The sequence below is a fragment of the Leptonychotes weddellii genome, chromosome 3 (genome assembly GCF_054177405.1).
Source record: "Leptonychotes weddellii isolate Sample4059 chromosome 3, ASM5417740v2, whole genome shotgun sequence".
Taxonomy (NCBI): Eukaryota; Metazoa; Chordata; class Mammalia; order Carnivora; family Phocidae; genus Leptonychotes; species Leptonychotes weddellii.
The window spans coordinates 43460503-43479290 of record NC_138371.1 but is presented as its reverse complement, the minus strand read 5'-3'; the positions used below and the strand labels follow the sequence as shown (position 1 = coordinate 43479290).

The 18788-nt window shown below is 37.6% G+C and overlaps 2 long non-coding RNA genes across 3 annotated transcripts in view; both read right to left on the bottom strand.

The window, feature by feature from the left end:
- Positions 1–18788, bottom strand: part of LOC145720504 (uncharacterized) — a 507675-nt gene that overhangs the window by 409490 nt on the left and 79397 nt on the right. The window lies entirely within an intron of this gene.
- Positions 12391–18788, bottom strand: part of LOC145720505 (uncharacterized) — a 56076-nt gene continuing 49678 nt past the window's right edge. Inside the window, exon 3 of the long non-coding RNA XR_014143479.1 lies at positions 12391–14205. This is a non-coding gene — a long non-coding RNA (uncharacterized LOC145720505). The remainder of the gene's footprint in view (positions 14206–18788) is intronic.

Below are 18788 nucleotides of genomic sequence, written 5' to 3'. Positions count from 1 at the left end.
GTGTTGTGCACGAACAATGAATCATGGAACACTTCATCTAGAACTAATGATGTAATGTATGGGGATTAACATAAGAATAAAAAAAAAAAAATAAAAAGCATTCAGTAGGCCAGAAAAAAAAAAAAAAAAAAAAAAATGAAGATTATCATCACTTAAAAAGAGGCAAAAGGAACATAAAATTTTTGTGTCATTTAATCTAAAAGTAAGAATTTCCTCCGAGTTTCTCACTATAATATTCGATAAAATTTTTTTTTAAAGATTTTATTTATTTATTTGAGACAGAGAGAATGAGAGACAGAGAGCATGAGAGGGAGGAGGGTCAGAGGGAGAAGCAGACTCCCTGCCGAGCAGGGAGCCCGATGCGGGACTCGATCCCGGAACTCCAGGATCATGACCTGAGCCGAAGGCAGTCGCTTAACCAACTGAGCCACCCAGGCGCCCAATATTCGATAAAATTTTAGAGTTCATTTTTTATATATTCCAAGACAACATACTATTTTACTCCATTAATTTTGCTCTTCAAATATAACCACTAACAATTTTATTTAAAAGTTCAAATTTTACTTACATCAATAAATACTAGTCCCTATCAAGCGATTTATTATTATTAACAGACAAGGTTCACAGCATTTCATGCACCTCTAAATGCAGAAACCAATACATAATCGCTAAAGCAACATGGGCAAAGTGATAAGTATCTGCTTCTCCGAATTTAATCCAGAGATCAGAAATGCTCCCACCACTAGCCATGCAAGTTATTATCAGAAAATAATATTTTAAATTGCTCAGGAACAATAACAGAAAGAGAGGAGAAAAAGATTGTTAGTGTTTTTGTTTTTGTTTTTACATTAGTTAAAATAAGGATCAGAGCATAAAACACCCTCTGGTAGACAGAATGCTAAGACTGCACCCAAGATTCTTGCCTCTAGTGTGCACACCCTATATTATCCCTAGCCTTTGAATGTGGGTAGAACTTGTGAATATGATAGGATGTCACTCATTTGATTAGGCTACATAAAACTTCATTTTAGAAAACAGAAGTCAGAATTCTCCTGTTGGAGATTGCCACGGAGAGTCCTACAACTGCCTACAAATTGCCATGAGTCCTACAACTGCAATGAAGTGAATTCTGTCAATAACTTGAATGACATTGGAAGATGACCCTGAGTTCCAGATAGAACTCATTCCTGCCAATGCCTTGATTTCAGCCTTGTGGGATCTGGAACAGAGGACCAGTGAAACTGTGCTGGATTCCTGACCCACAGAATTTGTAAGATAGTAAATGTGTGATGTTTTAAGCCAGTAGCATGTGGAAATTTATTACACAGCAATAGAAAACAAATATAAACCATAATATATTTTGTAGGTGACAAGTCAGATAAAGTTGTTTACACAAAAGGTGAAAAATAAACTGACAAAAACATATAGAGTACACTGCATATCCAGGCAATGGAAAGAAAAAACAGAGTCTTTACAATTTTTTGCTGCACATACGAAGTACTTCCAAAATGTATATATTTGTATATAAAGATTTTTATCTAGCACCTTCAATTTGAAGACACAAAAGTGATAAAAAAACTATCACCATCCTTGAATTGTGTAATGATTATCCTAAATTTGATTTGTTTTCTTATCCTTATCAATGTTTATCAACAGAATTTAATGCATAATAAACTGTTAAATGGATAATGTTTATCTGAGATATCTAATATCTACATTTTTTGGATCAAATACTTTTGATCCAGAGAAATACATTTTAAAGAGAAAATTCATGAGATAGATTTTATAACCCACTTCAGAGGAAATGGTTGGAAAGAAAATTAACTTACCTGCCATACATATATAATTTATACTAAACAAAATATTATTTTACCTTAAATTTCTGAGTTAAAAGACAGAGTAAACATTAACATATTCATGGAGTTACAATTCATAGACTTACATCAGCCTACATAATTTATAAGCTATGAATTGTAAAGTACTTATGTTTCAATTTTATCTACTACAATTTCCTTCAAAACATTTACCTTTTTCTTATATTCAGTATTTCTTCTGTCTTTTCAATATATAATAAAATGGTTGTATTTTAGATTGAAGACAGATAACAGGGCCATGTTATAATTTCCTTAAGCCACTAATATACAATAGATCACTATTTGTTCTAATAAAAAAAAAGTTGACTATTTTAAAGCTACAGTTTCCACACACTTGTTCACACTTGCCTTAATTATACCTCATTGATTAAACAAAATTATATACTTGTAGAAGAGGTAAAATTATTTTCCTTATCCAGGAAGCAATCCCAGATTGATTCCATCTTTATTCTGTTGTTTTAAGGATTTCAAACATACAGAAAAAAATGTGTATAATGTAATATAAATATATTATAGCTTTACCTATAATTGGATGTTAGATATTATATCAGCTTAAAATATTTTCAAAAAATACAACAGTATTGGAGGATTTAAGATGGTGGAGGAGTAGGGGGACCCTAAGTTTGTCTCATCCCTCAACTACAACTAGATAATTATCAAATCATTCTGAATACCTGAGAAATCAATGAGAGCTCTGAGAACACAAATGCTGCAAATCTACATGTAGAAAGGTGACCACAGTTTGGAAGGTACGAGATGTGGAGACTTGAATCTGGTGTGATATAGCTGAGGATACAGTGGCCGGGAGAGAGCCTGCTTAAGAGGCTACCGCAAAATATTATAAGCACCAGAGTGCAAAATCAGAACTTTTAGAAGTTTAGAAGTCTGCTACAGTGGGATATGCGCCAGACTTAAAAGTGCTCATGTAGTGAAATGGGGCAGAATCCCAGGTGACAGTGTGGTCAGAAGATCCCCAGGGTCACAGGAAGAACAGGTGTGCCTGAGTGCAACAGAATTCCTAAGCATAGGAGCAGTGAAGCCAGCTGAGAACAGTGTCTAGGTGCTGGTGTTCTGCTCTGTGTTGCCATAAACTGCGAACCACTGCTACCACTTTCCTGAGACATGTCCAGCAAAAGGCAGATGTTAGCAATACCCTTCCTGGGAGAAAGTGTGTGGGTCCACACTGTGGAAGTCCCCTAAAATTTCGAGTTTTGAAACTCAGTTGCATGCCTGAGATAAAAACACTCAGACAGAGTCCAGGTAAACACAGAGTTCTAATGGAAACTGGGGAGACAAGAGTGATGGACTGCTCTTCTGTGAGGGCTCACTGAAGAGTGGGGCATGAATTTTCAGTTCTGGGACTAGAGAGTGGGGCACCACCATATTCATCCTGCCTATCAGTGCTGAAAGCCATCAGGGAGCAAAACAGCACCACATAGTAGAATTAGGAGTGCCACACACCAAGCCCTGCCTCCCTGCACTATGGAGGCACATTTCCATTAGGGCAAGGCCACCTGAGAATCATTGCAACAGCCCCCCCCACCACCACCCACCCAGAAGACCAGCAAACATAACTCACTCCACCAAGTTTACTGATCATAGAAAGCTGCAAAGCTTCAGCTCCAAGGGGAAAACAGTATATAGCATTCTTTGTATTTTTATTTTTTTTTTCCTATTTCTTTTTTTTTTTTTTTAAAGATTTTATTTATTTTTTTTTTAGAGAGCGAGCGAGAGGGAAACAGCATGAGAGGGGAGAGGGTCAGAGGGAGAAGCAGGCTCGCAGGCTCCCCGCTGAGCCGGGAGCCCGATGTGGGACTCGATCCCAGGACCCTGGGATCATGACCTGAGCCGAAGGCAGACGCTTAACCATCTGAGCCACCCAGGCGCCCTGTATTTTTATTCTTTAGTCTTTTATTTTTTTTCAGTTATTTTCTTATATTTCAATTCTTTCTTTTATTCTTTTTTAATTTTTATTTTTATATATTTTTTAATTTTTGGTTTCCTTTCACTGTATTTTATTTTATTTACATATTTTTTTCTTTCTTTCTATAGTTAGAAACTAGTTTCTTTTAACAAGCAGACTAAAACACACCCAGAATCTAGTTCTTGTTTTGTTTTTTCATTCTTGTTGTTATGTTCTTTTTCTTTCTTTCTTCTTTTCTTTTCTGGACAAAATGAAAAGATGGAGAAATTCACCCCAAAAGAAAGGAGGTAGTATGCACAACCAGAGATTTCATCAATACAGATATAAGTAAGATGTCTGAACTAGAATTTAAAACTATGATTATAAAGATACTAGCTGGGCTTGAGAAAAGCATAGAAGACACTAGAGAATATGTTACTGTAGAGATAAAAGAACTAAAATCTAGTCAGGCCGATATTTAAAATGCTATACTCGAGATGCAGTTCCAAATGGAGACCACAAAATGAGGAGAAATGAATCAGAAGATCAAATCAGTGATACAGAAGATAAAATTATGGAAAACAATGAAGCTGATAAGAAGAGAGAAAGAAAACTATTAAAACACGGAGGTAGACTTAGGGAACTCGGGGAGTCCATAAAGAGAAATAATATCCATATTATAGGAGTCCCAGAAGAATAAGAGCATGGAAAAAGGGGCAGAAGGTTTATCTGAACAAATGAGAGCTGAAACTTCCCTAATCTGGGCAAGGAAACAGGCATTCATGTCCAAGAGGTACAGAGAACGCCCCTTAAAATCAATAAAAATAGGTCAACACCATGATATATTAGAGTGAAAATTATAAATTACACAGAAAAAGAGAAAATCCTGAAAGTAGCACAGGACAAAAGGTCCTTAACCTACAAGGATATACACATAAAGCTGGCAGCAGACCTGTCCACAGAGACCTGGCAGGCCAGAAAGGACTGGCATGATATATTCAATGTGCTAAATGGGAAAAATATGTAGCCAAAAACACTATCCAGCAAAGCTGTCATTCAGAATAGATGGAGAGATAAAGAGTTTCCAAGACAGGGCGCCTGGGTGGCTCAGTTGGTTAAGCAACTGCCTTCGGCTCAGGTCATGATCCTGGAGTCCTGGGATCGAGTCCCACATCGGGCTCCCTGCTCGGCAGGGAGCCTGCTTCTCCCTCTGACCCTCCCCCCTCTCATGTGCTCTCTGTCTCTCTCATTCTCTCTGTCTCAAATAAATAAATAAAATCTTTAAAAACAAAAAAGAGTTTCCAAGACAAACAAAACTAAAGGACTTCATGAACACTAAACCAGCCCTGCAAGAAATATTAAAGGGGACCCTCTCAGCAGAAAGAGAGACAAAAAGTAACAAAGACCAGAAAGGAACAGAGACAATCTCCAGGAACAGCAACTTTACAAGCAATACAATGGCACTAAATTCGTATTTTTCCATATTACTCTGTATGGACTAAATGTTCCTATCAAAAGACAGAGGGTATCAGAATGGATAAAAAAATACAAGATCCATGGATACGCTGCTTACAAGAGACTCATTTTAAACCCAAAAACACATCCAGATTGCAAATAAGGGGGCAGAGAATCATTTATCATGCTAATGGACATCAAAAGAAAGCTGGAGTAGCCATCCTTAAATCAGACAAAATAGATTTTAAACTTTTAAAGACTGTAATAAGAGGGGTGCCTGGGTGGCTCAGTCAGTTAAGTGTCTGCCTTCGGGGCGCCTGGGTGGCTCAGTTGGTTAAGCAACTGCCTTCGGCTCAGGTCATGATCCTGGAGTCCGGGGATTGAGTCCCACATCGGGCCCCCTGCTCAGCAGGGAGTCTGCTTCTCCCTCTGACCCTCTCCCCTCTCATGCTCTCTCTCATTCTCTCTCTCAAATAAATAAATAAAAAATCTTTAAAAAAAAAAAGTGTCTGCCTTCATTTCAGGTCAGGATCCAAGGGTCCTGGGATAGAGCCCTACATCGGGCTCTCTGCTAAGTGGGGAGCCTGCTTCTCCCTCTCCCTCTGCCTGCCACTCTGCCTTCTTGTGCACCCTCTCTCTATCAAATAAATAAATAAAATCTTAAAAAAAAAAAAAAGACTGTATTAAGAGTTGAAGACTGACACTATATCAGAATTAAAGGGTCTATCCAACACGAAGATCTAACAATTGTAAATATTTATTCCCCTGACTTGGGAGCAGCCAAATATATAAATCAATTAATAACAAGTTTAAAGAAACTCATTGATAATAATACAATAATAGTAGGGGACTTTAACACCCCACTCACAGCAATGGACAGATCATCTAAGCAGAAGATCAACAAGGAAACAAGGGCTTTGAATTACACACTGGACCAGATGGACTTCATAGATATATTCAGAGCATTTCATCCCAAAGCAGTAGAATACACATTCTTTTCGAGTGCACATGAAACATTCTCTAGAATAGACCACATACTAAGTCACAAATCAGAATTCAATCAGTACAAAAGGACTGAGATCATACCATGAATATTTTCAGACCACAAGAAAAAATTGGAAGGTTCACAAATACATGGAGGTTAAAAAATGTCCTACTAAAGAATGAATGGGTCAACCAGGAAATTACAGAAGAATTAAAAAAATACACAGAAGCAAATGAAAATGAAAACATGACAGTTCAAAACCTTTGGGATGCAGCAATGGCAGGCCTAAGAGGGAAGCATATAGCAAAACAAGCCTTCCTCAAGAAACAAGAAAGGGGGCGCCTGGGTGGCTCAGTTAGTTAAGCAACTGCCTTCGGCTCAGGTCATGATCCTGGAGTCCCAGGATCGAGTCCCGCATCGGGCTCCCTGCTCGGCGGGGAGTCTGCTTCTCCCTCTGACCCTCCTCCCTCTCATGCTCTCTGTCTCTCATTCTCTCTCTCTCAAATAAATAAATAAAATCTTTAGGAAAAAAAAAAAAAAAAGAAACAAGAAAGGTCTCAAATACACAACCTAACCTTACACCTAAAGGAGCTATAAAAAGAACAGCACATAAAGCTTAAACCCAGCAGGAGAAGAGAAATCAACAATATAGAAATTAAAAAAAAAAACAAATCAATGAAACTGGGAAATGGTTCTTTGAAAGAATGAACAAGATTGAAAAACCCCTAGCCAAACTTATCAAAAGGAAAAGAGAAAGGACCCAAAAAAATAAAATCATGAATGAGAGGGCGCCTGGGTGGCTCAGTTGGTTAAGCGACTGCCTTCGGCTCAGGTCATGATCCTGGAGTCCCTGGATCGAGTCCCTCATCGGGCTCCCTGCTCGGCAGGAAGCCTGCTTCTCCCTCTGACCCTCCCCCCTCTCATGTGCTCTCTCTCTCTCTCTCATTCTCTCTGGCTCAAATAAATAAATAAAATCTTTAAAAAAAAAAAATCATGAATGAGAGAGGAGAGATCACGACCAACACCACAGAAATACAAACAATTATAAGAGAATATTATGAGCAATTATATGCCAACAAATTAGGCAATCTGGAAGAAATGGATATATTTAGAACATATAAACTACCAAAACTGAAACAGGAAGAAATAGAAAACCTGAACAGGCCCATAACCAGCAAAGAAATTGAATCAGTAATCAAAAATCTCCCAACAAACAAGAGTCCAGGGCCAGGTGACTTCCCAAGGGAATTCCACCAAACATTTAAAGAAGTGTTAATATGTATTCTTCTCAAACTGTTCCAAAAAATAGAAATGGAAGGAAAACTTCAAAACTCATTCTTTGAGGCCAGCATTACCTTGATCCCAAAACCAGATAAAGACAGCACTAAAAAGAATTACAGACCAATATCCCTGATGAACATGGATGCAAAAATTCTCAACAAGATACTAGCTAATAGGATCCAACAGTGCATTCAAAGGATTATTCACCATGATCATGTGGGATTTATGCCTGAGCAGCAGGGATGGTTGAATATTTGCAAATCAATCAATGTGATACGTGACATTAATAAAAGAAAGGATAAGAACAATATGATCCTCTCAATAGATGCAGAAAAAGCATTTAACAAACTACAACATCCTTTCTTAATAAAAACCCTCCACAATGTACGAATAGAGGGAACATACTCTATTCGTGGGTATGTATACAGTCTTCTCATAAAGACCATATACAAAAGACCCACAGCAAATACCATCCTCAATGGGGAAAAACTGAGAGTTTATCCCCTAGGGTCAGGAACATAACAGGGATGTCTACTCTCACCACTATTGTACTAGAAGTCCTAGCCTCAGCAATCATACAACACAAAGAAAAAAAAGGCATCCAAATTGGCAAAGAAGAAGTCAAACTTTCACTCTTTGCAGATGACATGATACTCTATGTAAAAAACCTGAAAGACTCCATCAAAAAATTTCTACAACTGATACAGGAATTCAGCAAAGTCACAGGATATAAAATCAATGCACAGAAGTCTACTGCATTTCTATACAATAAAAATGAAGCAGCAGAAACAGAAATCAAGGAATTGATCCCATTTACAATTGCACCAAAAACCATGAGATACCTAGGAATAAACCTACACAAAGAGGTAAAAGATCTGCACTCTGAAAACTATAGAACACTCATGAAAGAAATTGAGGAAGACACAAAGAAATGGAAAAACATTCCATGCTCATGGATTGGAAGAACAAATATTGTTAAAATGTCTATACTACCCAAAGCAATCTACACATTCAATGCAATCCCTATCAAAAATACCACCAGCATTTTTCACAGAGCTGGAACAAACGATCCTAAAATTTGTATGGAACCAGAAAAGACCCCAAGTAGCCAAAGGAATGTTGAAAAAGAAAACTAAAGCTGAAGGCATCACAATTACAGACTTCAAGCTTTACTACAAAGCTATAATCATCAAGACAGCATGGTACTGGCAGAAAAACAAACACATAGATCAATGGAACAGAATAGAGAACCCAGAAATGGTCTCTCAACTCTACAGTCAACTAATCTTTGACAAAGCAGGAAAAAATATCCAATGGAAAAAATGGTGTTGGGAAAATTGGACATCCCAATTGCAGAAGAATGAAGCTGGACCACTTTCTTACACCATAGACAAAAATAAATTCAAAATGGATGAAAGACCTAAATGTGAGACAGGAATCCATCAAAATCCTAGAGGAGAACATAGGCAGAAACCTCTGTGACCTCGGGCGCAGCAACTTCTTGCCAGACATGTCTCCAGAGGCAAGGTAAACAAAAGAAAATACTGGGACTTCATCAGGATAAAAAGCTTTTGCACAGCAAAGGGAACAACAAAACTAAATGGTAACCTATGGAATGGGAGAAGATATTCCCAAATAACATATCAGACAAATGGCTAATATTCAAAATCTACAAGGAACTTATCAAACCCCCCCAAAAAAAAATCCAGTCAAGAAATGGGCAAAAGACATGAACAGACATTTCTCCAAAGAAGACATACAAATGGCTAACAGAGGAGCGGCTGGGTGGCTCAGTAAGTTAAGCATCTGACTTCAGCTCAGGTCTGGGATCGAGCCCTGTGTTGGGCTCCCTGCTCAGTGGAGAGTCTGCTTCTCCCTCTCCTTTTTCCCCTCCCCCAACTTATGCTCTCTCTGTCTCTCAAATAAATAAATAAAATCTAAAAAAAAAAAAAAATGGTTAACAGACACATGAAAAGATGCTCAACATCACCCGGCATCAGGGAAATACAAACAAAACCACAATGAGATACAATCTCACACTGGTCAGAATGGCTAAAATTAACAACTCAGGAAACAACAGATGTTGGCAAGAATGTGGAGAAAGGGGAACCCCCTTACATTGTTGGTAGGAATGCAAGCTGGTGCAGCTGGAAAACAGTATGGAGGTTCCTCAAAAAGTTAAAAATAGAACTACCTTATGACTCAGAAATTGCACTACTAGGTATTTATCCAAAGGATTCAAAAATAGTGATTCAAAGGGGCATACGTACCTCAATGTTTATAGCAGCAATGTCCACAATAGCCAAACTATGGAAAGAGCCCAGATGTCCATCAACAGATGAATGGATAAACAAGATGTGGTATATACATACACAATGGACTATTACTCAGCCATCAAAAAGAACGACATCTTGCCATTTGCAATGATGTGGACAGAGCTTGAGAGTACTACGCGAAATGAAGTAAGTCAGTCAGAGAAAGACAAATACCATATTATTTCACTCATATGTGGAATTTAAGAAACAAAACACAGTAACATAGGGGATGGGAAGGAAAAATAAAATAAGAAAATCAGAGAGGGAGACAAACCATAAGAGACTCTTAACTATAAAGAACAAATTCAGGGTTGCTGGAGGGGCGGGGGGTGGGGGGATGGGGTAATTGGAAGATGGGCATTAAGGAGGGCACATGATGCAATGAGCACTGGGTGTTATATTCAAATGATGGATGACTAAACCCTACCCCTGAAACTAATAATACACTATATGTTAACTAAATTGAATTTAAATTTAAAAAATTTTTTTAAATACAACAGTATTAACTTATTTGAAATGATCTGTATGCTTCTCCACATAAATTTTTATATCCATCTATCTCAGAGGTAACCACCCTTTGATGTTACAAAGATATTTACCGACATTTCTTTTAAAATTCTGAAGAAAAAATATTCACACTGAGATCTTTAACCCACCTAAAAATTTCCTTTGTTATAGCTTGAGATAACTGGCTCATTTTCTTTTAAACATGGGTGATCAATTATCTAGGCATGAAATAATTAGATGATCTTTTCATTTATTTATAGTTCCACTTATGACATTATGCCATTATATCCATATCTGTCAACATTTATATCTATTTATACATATTTTATATATAATACTGATTCTTGTCTCTCATTATTGGATTTTTACGACCATTCTTGCAATAACAACAACATACAATCTTAATTTATATAGTTTTAAATAGCCTGATAATTAGTAGGGAAAGATCCTGACTTCAGTCATCTCCAGAATTGTTTGTTTATTCTTGACCCCTTTCTCTTCCATGTTAATTAGGAATGGCTGTCACCTCTCAGGGAGAAACAAATATATATACTATACTATACTATACTATACTATACTATACTATGACTATATGCTATACATTGTACAGTATACTATATAGCATATAGTAATATAGTATTAAATAACATATATAATATAGTATAAATTCTGGTCAGCAATTGTTGGTGGATAGGAATATTACAGGATCTGAAGAGAAGCGGACACATTTCTGTTCCAACAGTATACCTCATTTGCTTTCTTACTGCATTGGTTAGGACCTCTATTCCAATGATGAAGAAATGATAGCATTTTTGTCTTACTCTTGACTTTACTGAGAATGCTTATAGTTTCACCACTGGTATGCTTGATACAAAAAAAATTTAGATATAGTTTTTCAAGTTAACGAAATTCCTTTCCACTCTTAATTTGTTAATGGTTTTTCTTTCGATGAATGGTAAACTTATCAATTCCTTTTTTGCATTTACAGAAGTGACCCCTCACCCTCTTCAGTCTATTGATATTGAAATTTTCTTGCATTTTGGTATGTATTATTGGGTTGAGATATATTAATTTTCACATAATGCTGAACTTGATTTGTGAGTATATAACTTAGAATCTGACTATTTCAGTTCATAAATAAGATTGGTCTACAATTTTATTTGCCTGCACTATAATTACTCTGTTTTGATACCAAAGTAATAGTGACCTCATAAAATGAAGTTTTTTCTCTGTTTCTAAACCCTGAAAATATATATACATCTACATTTGTATATAAATTCATAACAAAAATATTACAAATATATGTTTCAAACTTGCAGTTAGAAGACAAGTACTGGGGATCTAAGGCACAGCAATGTGATTATCATTACAATACAGTATTATATACTTGAAAATTGATGACACTAGATATTAAAATGTTTTCATCACAAAAAAGAAATGATAGTTATATGAGGTAATGGAGGCATTCACTAATGATACAGTGGTAATCATATTGCAATATATGTGTATCAAATCTACACATTATATACCTTAAACTTATACAATGTTATGTGTCAATTATATCTAAATTAAAATATTACATATATAAAAAGAAATATTATATATATAAAAAAGAAATACCCTTTTCTGGGAAGTTTGATAAAATTTATCCTGAAGACCATCAAAGTATAGTGTCTTTTGCTGAGTAAGACTTAGATTACCGATTCAATTTATTTAACTTTTATTGATTTACTTGGATTTCTATTTTTTTCAAATTTCTTAATTTGTATTTACTACAAAATTATCTATTTTATTCAAGTTCTGACAGTATTGACATAAAATTGTTTTATAGACTTCAAAGATTTTTTTTTAATCTAGATGTATTTCAGCTCATATTGCCTTTTTGTGAAAAACTGTTATTTACTTGTGCTTTTTCTCTTCATTCTTTGATCATTCTTGCCAAGGATTTACACACAATTATTTTTTCCAATAACTGTCTTTTGTTTTTTTAACTTATTATTTCAAAAATATTTCTGTGTAATTTTTTCTCTACTCATATCTTTATTTTGCTTTACTTCTACTTTTTTGTTGTTTACCCTGTTCTTTTCTAGATTCTTAACAACACATACCTTTCTGCCCTTTTTAGTAAATGCAGCTGAGGTTCTAAATTTTCCTCTAAGCACCATTTTAACATTACCTTGCAAACACTGACATGCAGTACTTTCCTTTTCATTCAGTTATAAATATTTTTAGTTTCCCTCGTGTTGATGATAATTCTGAGAATATTACTTTGGCAATTTTAGCTCTGTCTATATAGTATAGGGTGATGTCTACCACGGAAGCTGAGATACTGAGTCTCATTAGGAGAGCTGTCACAGCGCAAATGGAGACAACTTGTGAAATCCTGAAAGAGTAGATTTAACTGTCATTAGGGCTCAAAGGAGCACCTAGAGCCAAGAGAGTGGAATATCTTCAGCGCATCTAGCAAGCTTGTATTTTAGAAATGCCATTTTTCCTTTCAGTTTTTCCAGAAGACTGTAGGTGATAAGAACTAATGTAGTTTCTGGCTAATAGATAAGACTCTGCAGTATTCTTTAATGAATGTGACTGAAAAATGAGTCCCACAATCACTGAAGAGGTAGGCAGACATTTTCCAGATGGAAAGCATAAGACCACGGAACACTTTTTCCTCTGATAAAGCTGTGGCTTTCAAACAAGAGAAAAAAAGCCTCCTCCAGGCTTTGGTTCCAGTCCCTACAGCAACTTTATAGTTTTGCCAGGATTATGTTGTAAGCAAGAGGGACTAGGGCTGTCCCTTTAAAGTTTTCTCATCAGTGCAGGTTTTAAAATGTCATCAATTTATCCTTGCCCTGGTAATACAACTAACAGCTCTGGCTAATGCATTATTTTAACCAGCACTAATAGAATGTAAAAGTAGAATCCTCTCTTAAGTTATAATACAGAGTTAATTTATAAGGATGTAGTCAAAGATCACCCTGGGAAAGAACATATTATGAACAGTGCCAACGTTTGAAAAACTGTTAGGGCTTTTTATTTATATTATAAAGTACTATGATTATCCCTGATTAATGAAACCTAGAAAGAAAATCATTTTATGAATAGATATTATACCAGTATTTATGCATAAACATGAGTATGCTTCCTTTAACTTAAAAGCCACAATCATTGAAGTGTATTTATATTAGTCTTCTTACTTATAATTAAATTTAAAAGACTACTTTTCTTTTGATTTAACAGTCTTTTATCTCAAATTTGGTAATCACACAACTGTTCTGAATAAATTATGTTTAGAAAAAACCAAAACAAACTCAATTAATTCTATTATCCTTCTTTTTAAGGTGAGAAAGCAAATCTTTGTGTTCCTTGGGGGTCATTCTAGAAACTATATAGATAATTCAGGCACAAAAGATAGTTTTGTTATTTAGAATTCAGCTCTATCCTCATGAGTCAAGCACCTCCCAAAAACTCACCTTCCAATACCATCACCTTTGGGGGTTAGGATTTCAACATATGAATTTTGGGGAGGGAAGGACACATTCAAACCATAGCAGAATAATAAGGTGTGAATCTTAGATTGGGGATTTTGAGAGGACACACACTTTTGAAATAATAAGTAAGTGCAAATGAAAGGGAACCAAACAAAGAAAGTGCAAGGATAGATAAAGGGTATTGGGAGTTCAAATAATATAGAAACTGAACTTGTAGGGGGACCAATCCATCAACATGTAATTTTCTTTGCTGCACTGAGCACTCAGGCATAGGAGCAGAGAAGTCCGATTACATGAAATATGAAGTCATTTGTAGGAAGGACAAGGAGATGAGGAGCTTACAGATAAAGGCAAGAGAGGAACTGAAGTAAACTTGAAAGGTCAAGAATCTGAAGACCTAAAAAACAGAAAAAATGGAGAAGATGTTTATACAGTGTCAGCAATGAGCCTGCCTCTACCAAGTACCTTGGCTACATGCTATTTGGTTCTTACATTAACCATTCATAACAGAGTTTATTTTACTGATGGACAAACTCAGGTTCAAAGAATTGAAATGAGTTTGATCTAGATCATTAACCTAGCAGGAAAGGAGATGATGATGAAAGAATGGGATATTCAAGTTTAAGATTTCAGACATTGAACCAAAGAACCTGGGCATATCTGAACATAGTTTAGTGTTGTAATCAAACAACACCTACAGGAATAATTTGACAGATATTAATGATATTCATCATAGTTGTTACACATAAGGTAATTATCCACAGATGATACCCAGTTTTCATTATTTTTACTGATAACTATCATTAGTATTAATTTTATACACCAAAGTCAAGTGTTTTCTTTTCTCTTTTTAGTTTTTTTTTTCTTAAAGATTTTATTTATTTATTTATTTGTCAGAGAGAGAGCACAAGCAGGGGGAGCAACAGGTAGAGAGAAAAGCAGGCTCCCCACCAAGCAAGGAGTCCGACTCAGGCCTTGATCCCAGGATCCTGGGATCATGATCTGAGCTGAAGGCAGACACTTAACCAGCTGAGCCACCCAGGTGCCCCTCTTTTTAGTTCTGTAATAGCTATAAAAACCCTCCCTGGTAACAGATATTCCTGATTCTGAGGAGCCTGAAGTCATTATCACATAGTGTTGGAAAATGGTTACTGAGGTAACTTATTTACTTTACAGAGCTCCCTTTTATTTCTCCCAAGTTCACTCAATACTAGCAGGCACTAAAAAGGAGAAAAGTCCTATTAATTTTGTGTAGTGAATAAAAAGAAAAAGAGCAGAGAGGAATCAATTGCCCTTTCTCCCAATCTCTGCTGCTAGCTTTAGGGTAAACGTCCACAGGATAGGTATGTTAGCAAAAGGTATATTAAATCAACACTCTTAAACCAAGACAAAGCCCCCGAAAGGCTACCATTTTTAATTGTTCTGTTGTTTTTCCTCAAAAATAAGCAGCATAGTACTAAGAGCATAGGAACTAGAATCCAACTCCTGAGATTCTAATCTTAGCCCTGCTACTGTGAGCTGAGTGACTAGGATAAATTAGTGAATGGGAGCACAGAGAGGGAATCTGAAAACAGGAAATGCAAATTCTCCATTAACTATATTTGGTATTTAAGCATCTTATGATCAAACAAGTAAATGTCCCACAGCAGTCCAACCCCTGAGTAAGACTCTGCCCCTTCTGTTATTACCTGACTAGCAGAAAAAAGCTAAATCTTCACCAGTCCCTCTCCATCAGGCTGTTTTAAAAGCTGAGGACTCTCATTGTTCAAGGTCTTTAATGTGCAGATCGGTATAAAATTCACTTTTGTTCTTTAGAGATTTATTTATTTTTTAGAGCAGGGAGGGGCAGAGAGGGAGAGAGAGAGAATCTCAAGCAGACTCCCCGCTGACCATGGAGCCTGATGCAGGACTCGATCCCAGGACCCTGAGATCATGACCTGAGCTAAAATCAGATACTTAACCAACTGAGCCACCCAGGTGCCCCCAATATTCACTTTTATAAATTTTACATTTTAAACGAAAACATGGTTATTATCTGACTACTTAACATTAATGTAGGATGTATTTCTATATTTCAAGGACAGAGATTATAACCACATCCTGCAAAAGAAAAATCTCCAAGTACAAGCTGTCATCTCAGCCTCCAAGATTAGCTAATCACAAACAGGATGTAATGAACTAACTATACACTAACACACATATTAATTGGAAAGCATGTTTTTGGTCCACTCCAACCAGGAGGTCCTGAGCCTCTCCCACCTCCAGCTGCAGGTTTCAGAGCTCTCCTCTCCCATCTGAGAGGTTTTAGAACTATACACCCAAAACAGTCTTTGCTGCTCAAACTTTCTTTTCCAGAGCATCCTCTTTTGTGGCTGCAGGAGACCTCACATGTCTCTGAGGTTGTTTATCAGAGTGAGTTTTCTTTGCTTATTTCTTTCTCCTGAATTATTACCGCTTTCCCAGGGTAATTTTTTCTGTCTCAATTCTTGTGGATCAGGCTTTTCTCTATACCTACAGATCCTTGGTTGAACATTCACATTTAAAAATTAAGTCCTACTTAGGGGCACCTGGGTGGCTCAGTCAGTTTAACATCAGATTCTTGATCTCAGCTCAGGTCTTCATCTCAGGACTGTGAGTTCAAACCCAGCATTGGGCTCCATGCTGGGCATGGAGCCTACTTAAAAAAAAAAGAATTAAGCCCTACTTAGACATTTCTCCAAAGAAGATATACAAGTATCCAATAAGATGCTCAACATCATTATCAAAATCATAAAGAGCTGCCATTCCCACACCTGTGAGGATGACTATAATAAACAGTAACAAGTGTTGATGAGGATGTAGGAAAACCTGTAATTCCCATACTTTACTAGTGGAAATGCAAAATGGTGCAATCTCTTTAGAGTAAGTCTGACAGTTTCTTAAAATGTTCAACACATAGTTACCATATGACAAAGCAATTCTACACTTAGGTATATACTAAAGAAATGAGAACATGGTCATGCAAAAATGTGAGCATGAATGTTCATAACAGCAGTATTCATAAAGCCAAAAGTGGAATCAAATTAGGGCAGTGGCAGTGGAAATGGAGAGAAATGAATAGGACTGGAAAAGTTTTTTGGGGGGCAGAATTAACAACCTTGATTGATAGGATGTGAAAGGTGAGAGAAAAGGAGTTAAGATAACACAGATTTCTGATTTAAGCAAACAAATGGATGGTGTTTCCATTTAAAAAAGAAAACAGGGGCGCCTGGGTGGCTCAGTCATTGAGCGTCTGCCTTTGGCTCGGGTCACGGTCCCAGGGTCCTAGGATCGAGCCCCACATCATGCTCCCTGCTTGGCAGGAAGCCTGCTTCTCCCTCTCCCACTCCCTCTGCTTGTGTTCCCTCTCTCACTGTGTCTCTCCCTGTCAAATAAATAAAATCTTTTAAAAAAAATAAATAAAAATCAAAAAAAGAAAAAAGAAAACAAAGTGGAGCAGATGGATTTTTGCAGAGAAGATCAAGAGTGCTGTAAGGATACTCTAGTCATTATAAGATATGCAAGAATAGGGATGCCTGGGTGGCTCAGTTGGTTAAGCATCTGCCTTCAGCTCAGGTCATGGTCCCAGGGTCCTGGGATCAAGCCCTGCATTGGGCTCCCTGCTCTAAGGAGAGCCTGCTTCTCCCTCTCCCTCTGCCGCTCTCTGTGCTTGTGGTCTCTCTCTCTCTCTCTCTGACAAATAAATAAATAAAATCTCTTATTAAAAAGATATGCAAGAATAGACATCAATATCTTTATTCCCTCTATTCAGCTACCTAAAGTATTTTTTACTAACAAACATTATTTAGTTAATGGGCTTTTTCTCCTCTACTTTCTAACCCCATCAAGAATTTTGTTATATAGAGAGGGGGGAAAGATGGCGGAGGAGTAGGGGACCCTATTTCAACTGGTCCCCAGAATTGAGCTGGATATCTACCAGACCACTCTGAGCACCCATGAAACCAGCCTGAGATGTAAGAAGATCTGGATCTCTACAAACAGAATATCACAGGTAGTTGGTTTCGAGGTACAAAGCAGGGAGCCATGATTCCACAGGCAGATATCAGAGGATAAACGGCAGCGGGAGGGTGCCTGGCCGTGGGGATCCTACACCGCCAGTGAGTGACAGCCTCACGTGCTGGGGACGGGCACAGACTCGCAGACTAGTAGCAGCAGGGAAAGGACTTTAGGGCAGCCCCAGGGGTGGAAACCTGGAGTGGCAGGGTCGCACAGGTGAACTGCAGCCCCCGGGGTGGAAACCCAGAGCAGCGGGGTCACGCATGCTAACTGGGAGCGGCTGGCGGTTTTAGAAGCACAAAGGGCAGAGATGTGCCCCAACCTGGAGGCAGGACTGAGGACACTGCAGAGGGGCACACAACCCAGGACACTGCAGTTTATAGCAGCACAGACAGATACGGAGACAGTGTGGCCTGGAGAGCTCACTGAAGAACAGACTGCAGTCTCTCTGCTCTGAGGCAGAGGGTTGTAAACAGTGTATTCTGCTCTGACTCACAGAAGAGATGCAGAAAGCCGCCAGGGAAAGCTGCCAGAGAACAAAAGCCCCAAAAACTGACTCCCGCTGAGCCCATCCCCCGCCACAGGGGGGCAGGGCAACTCCACCCAAACAGGGTTGCCTGAGTAACAGGGCAGCAGGCCCCTCCCCCAGAAGACAGGCTGGGAAAACAAGAGGCCAGCAACCCTAAGATCCCAAGAAAACAGGTGCATCTAGCTTGGGTTCTGGTCAATAATTTGGACTCTATACATTCCCTCAAACACCCATCAACAGAATGACTAGGAGGAGGAGCCCCCAAAATAGAAAAGACTCAGAGATTATGACTTATGCTGCAGATTTACAAATGGATGCAGATATAACCAAGATGTAGGAGATGGAATTCAGGCTAGCAATTGTGAAGACAATGGCTAGAATGGAGAAATCAATTAATGGCAACACAGAGTCTCTAA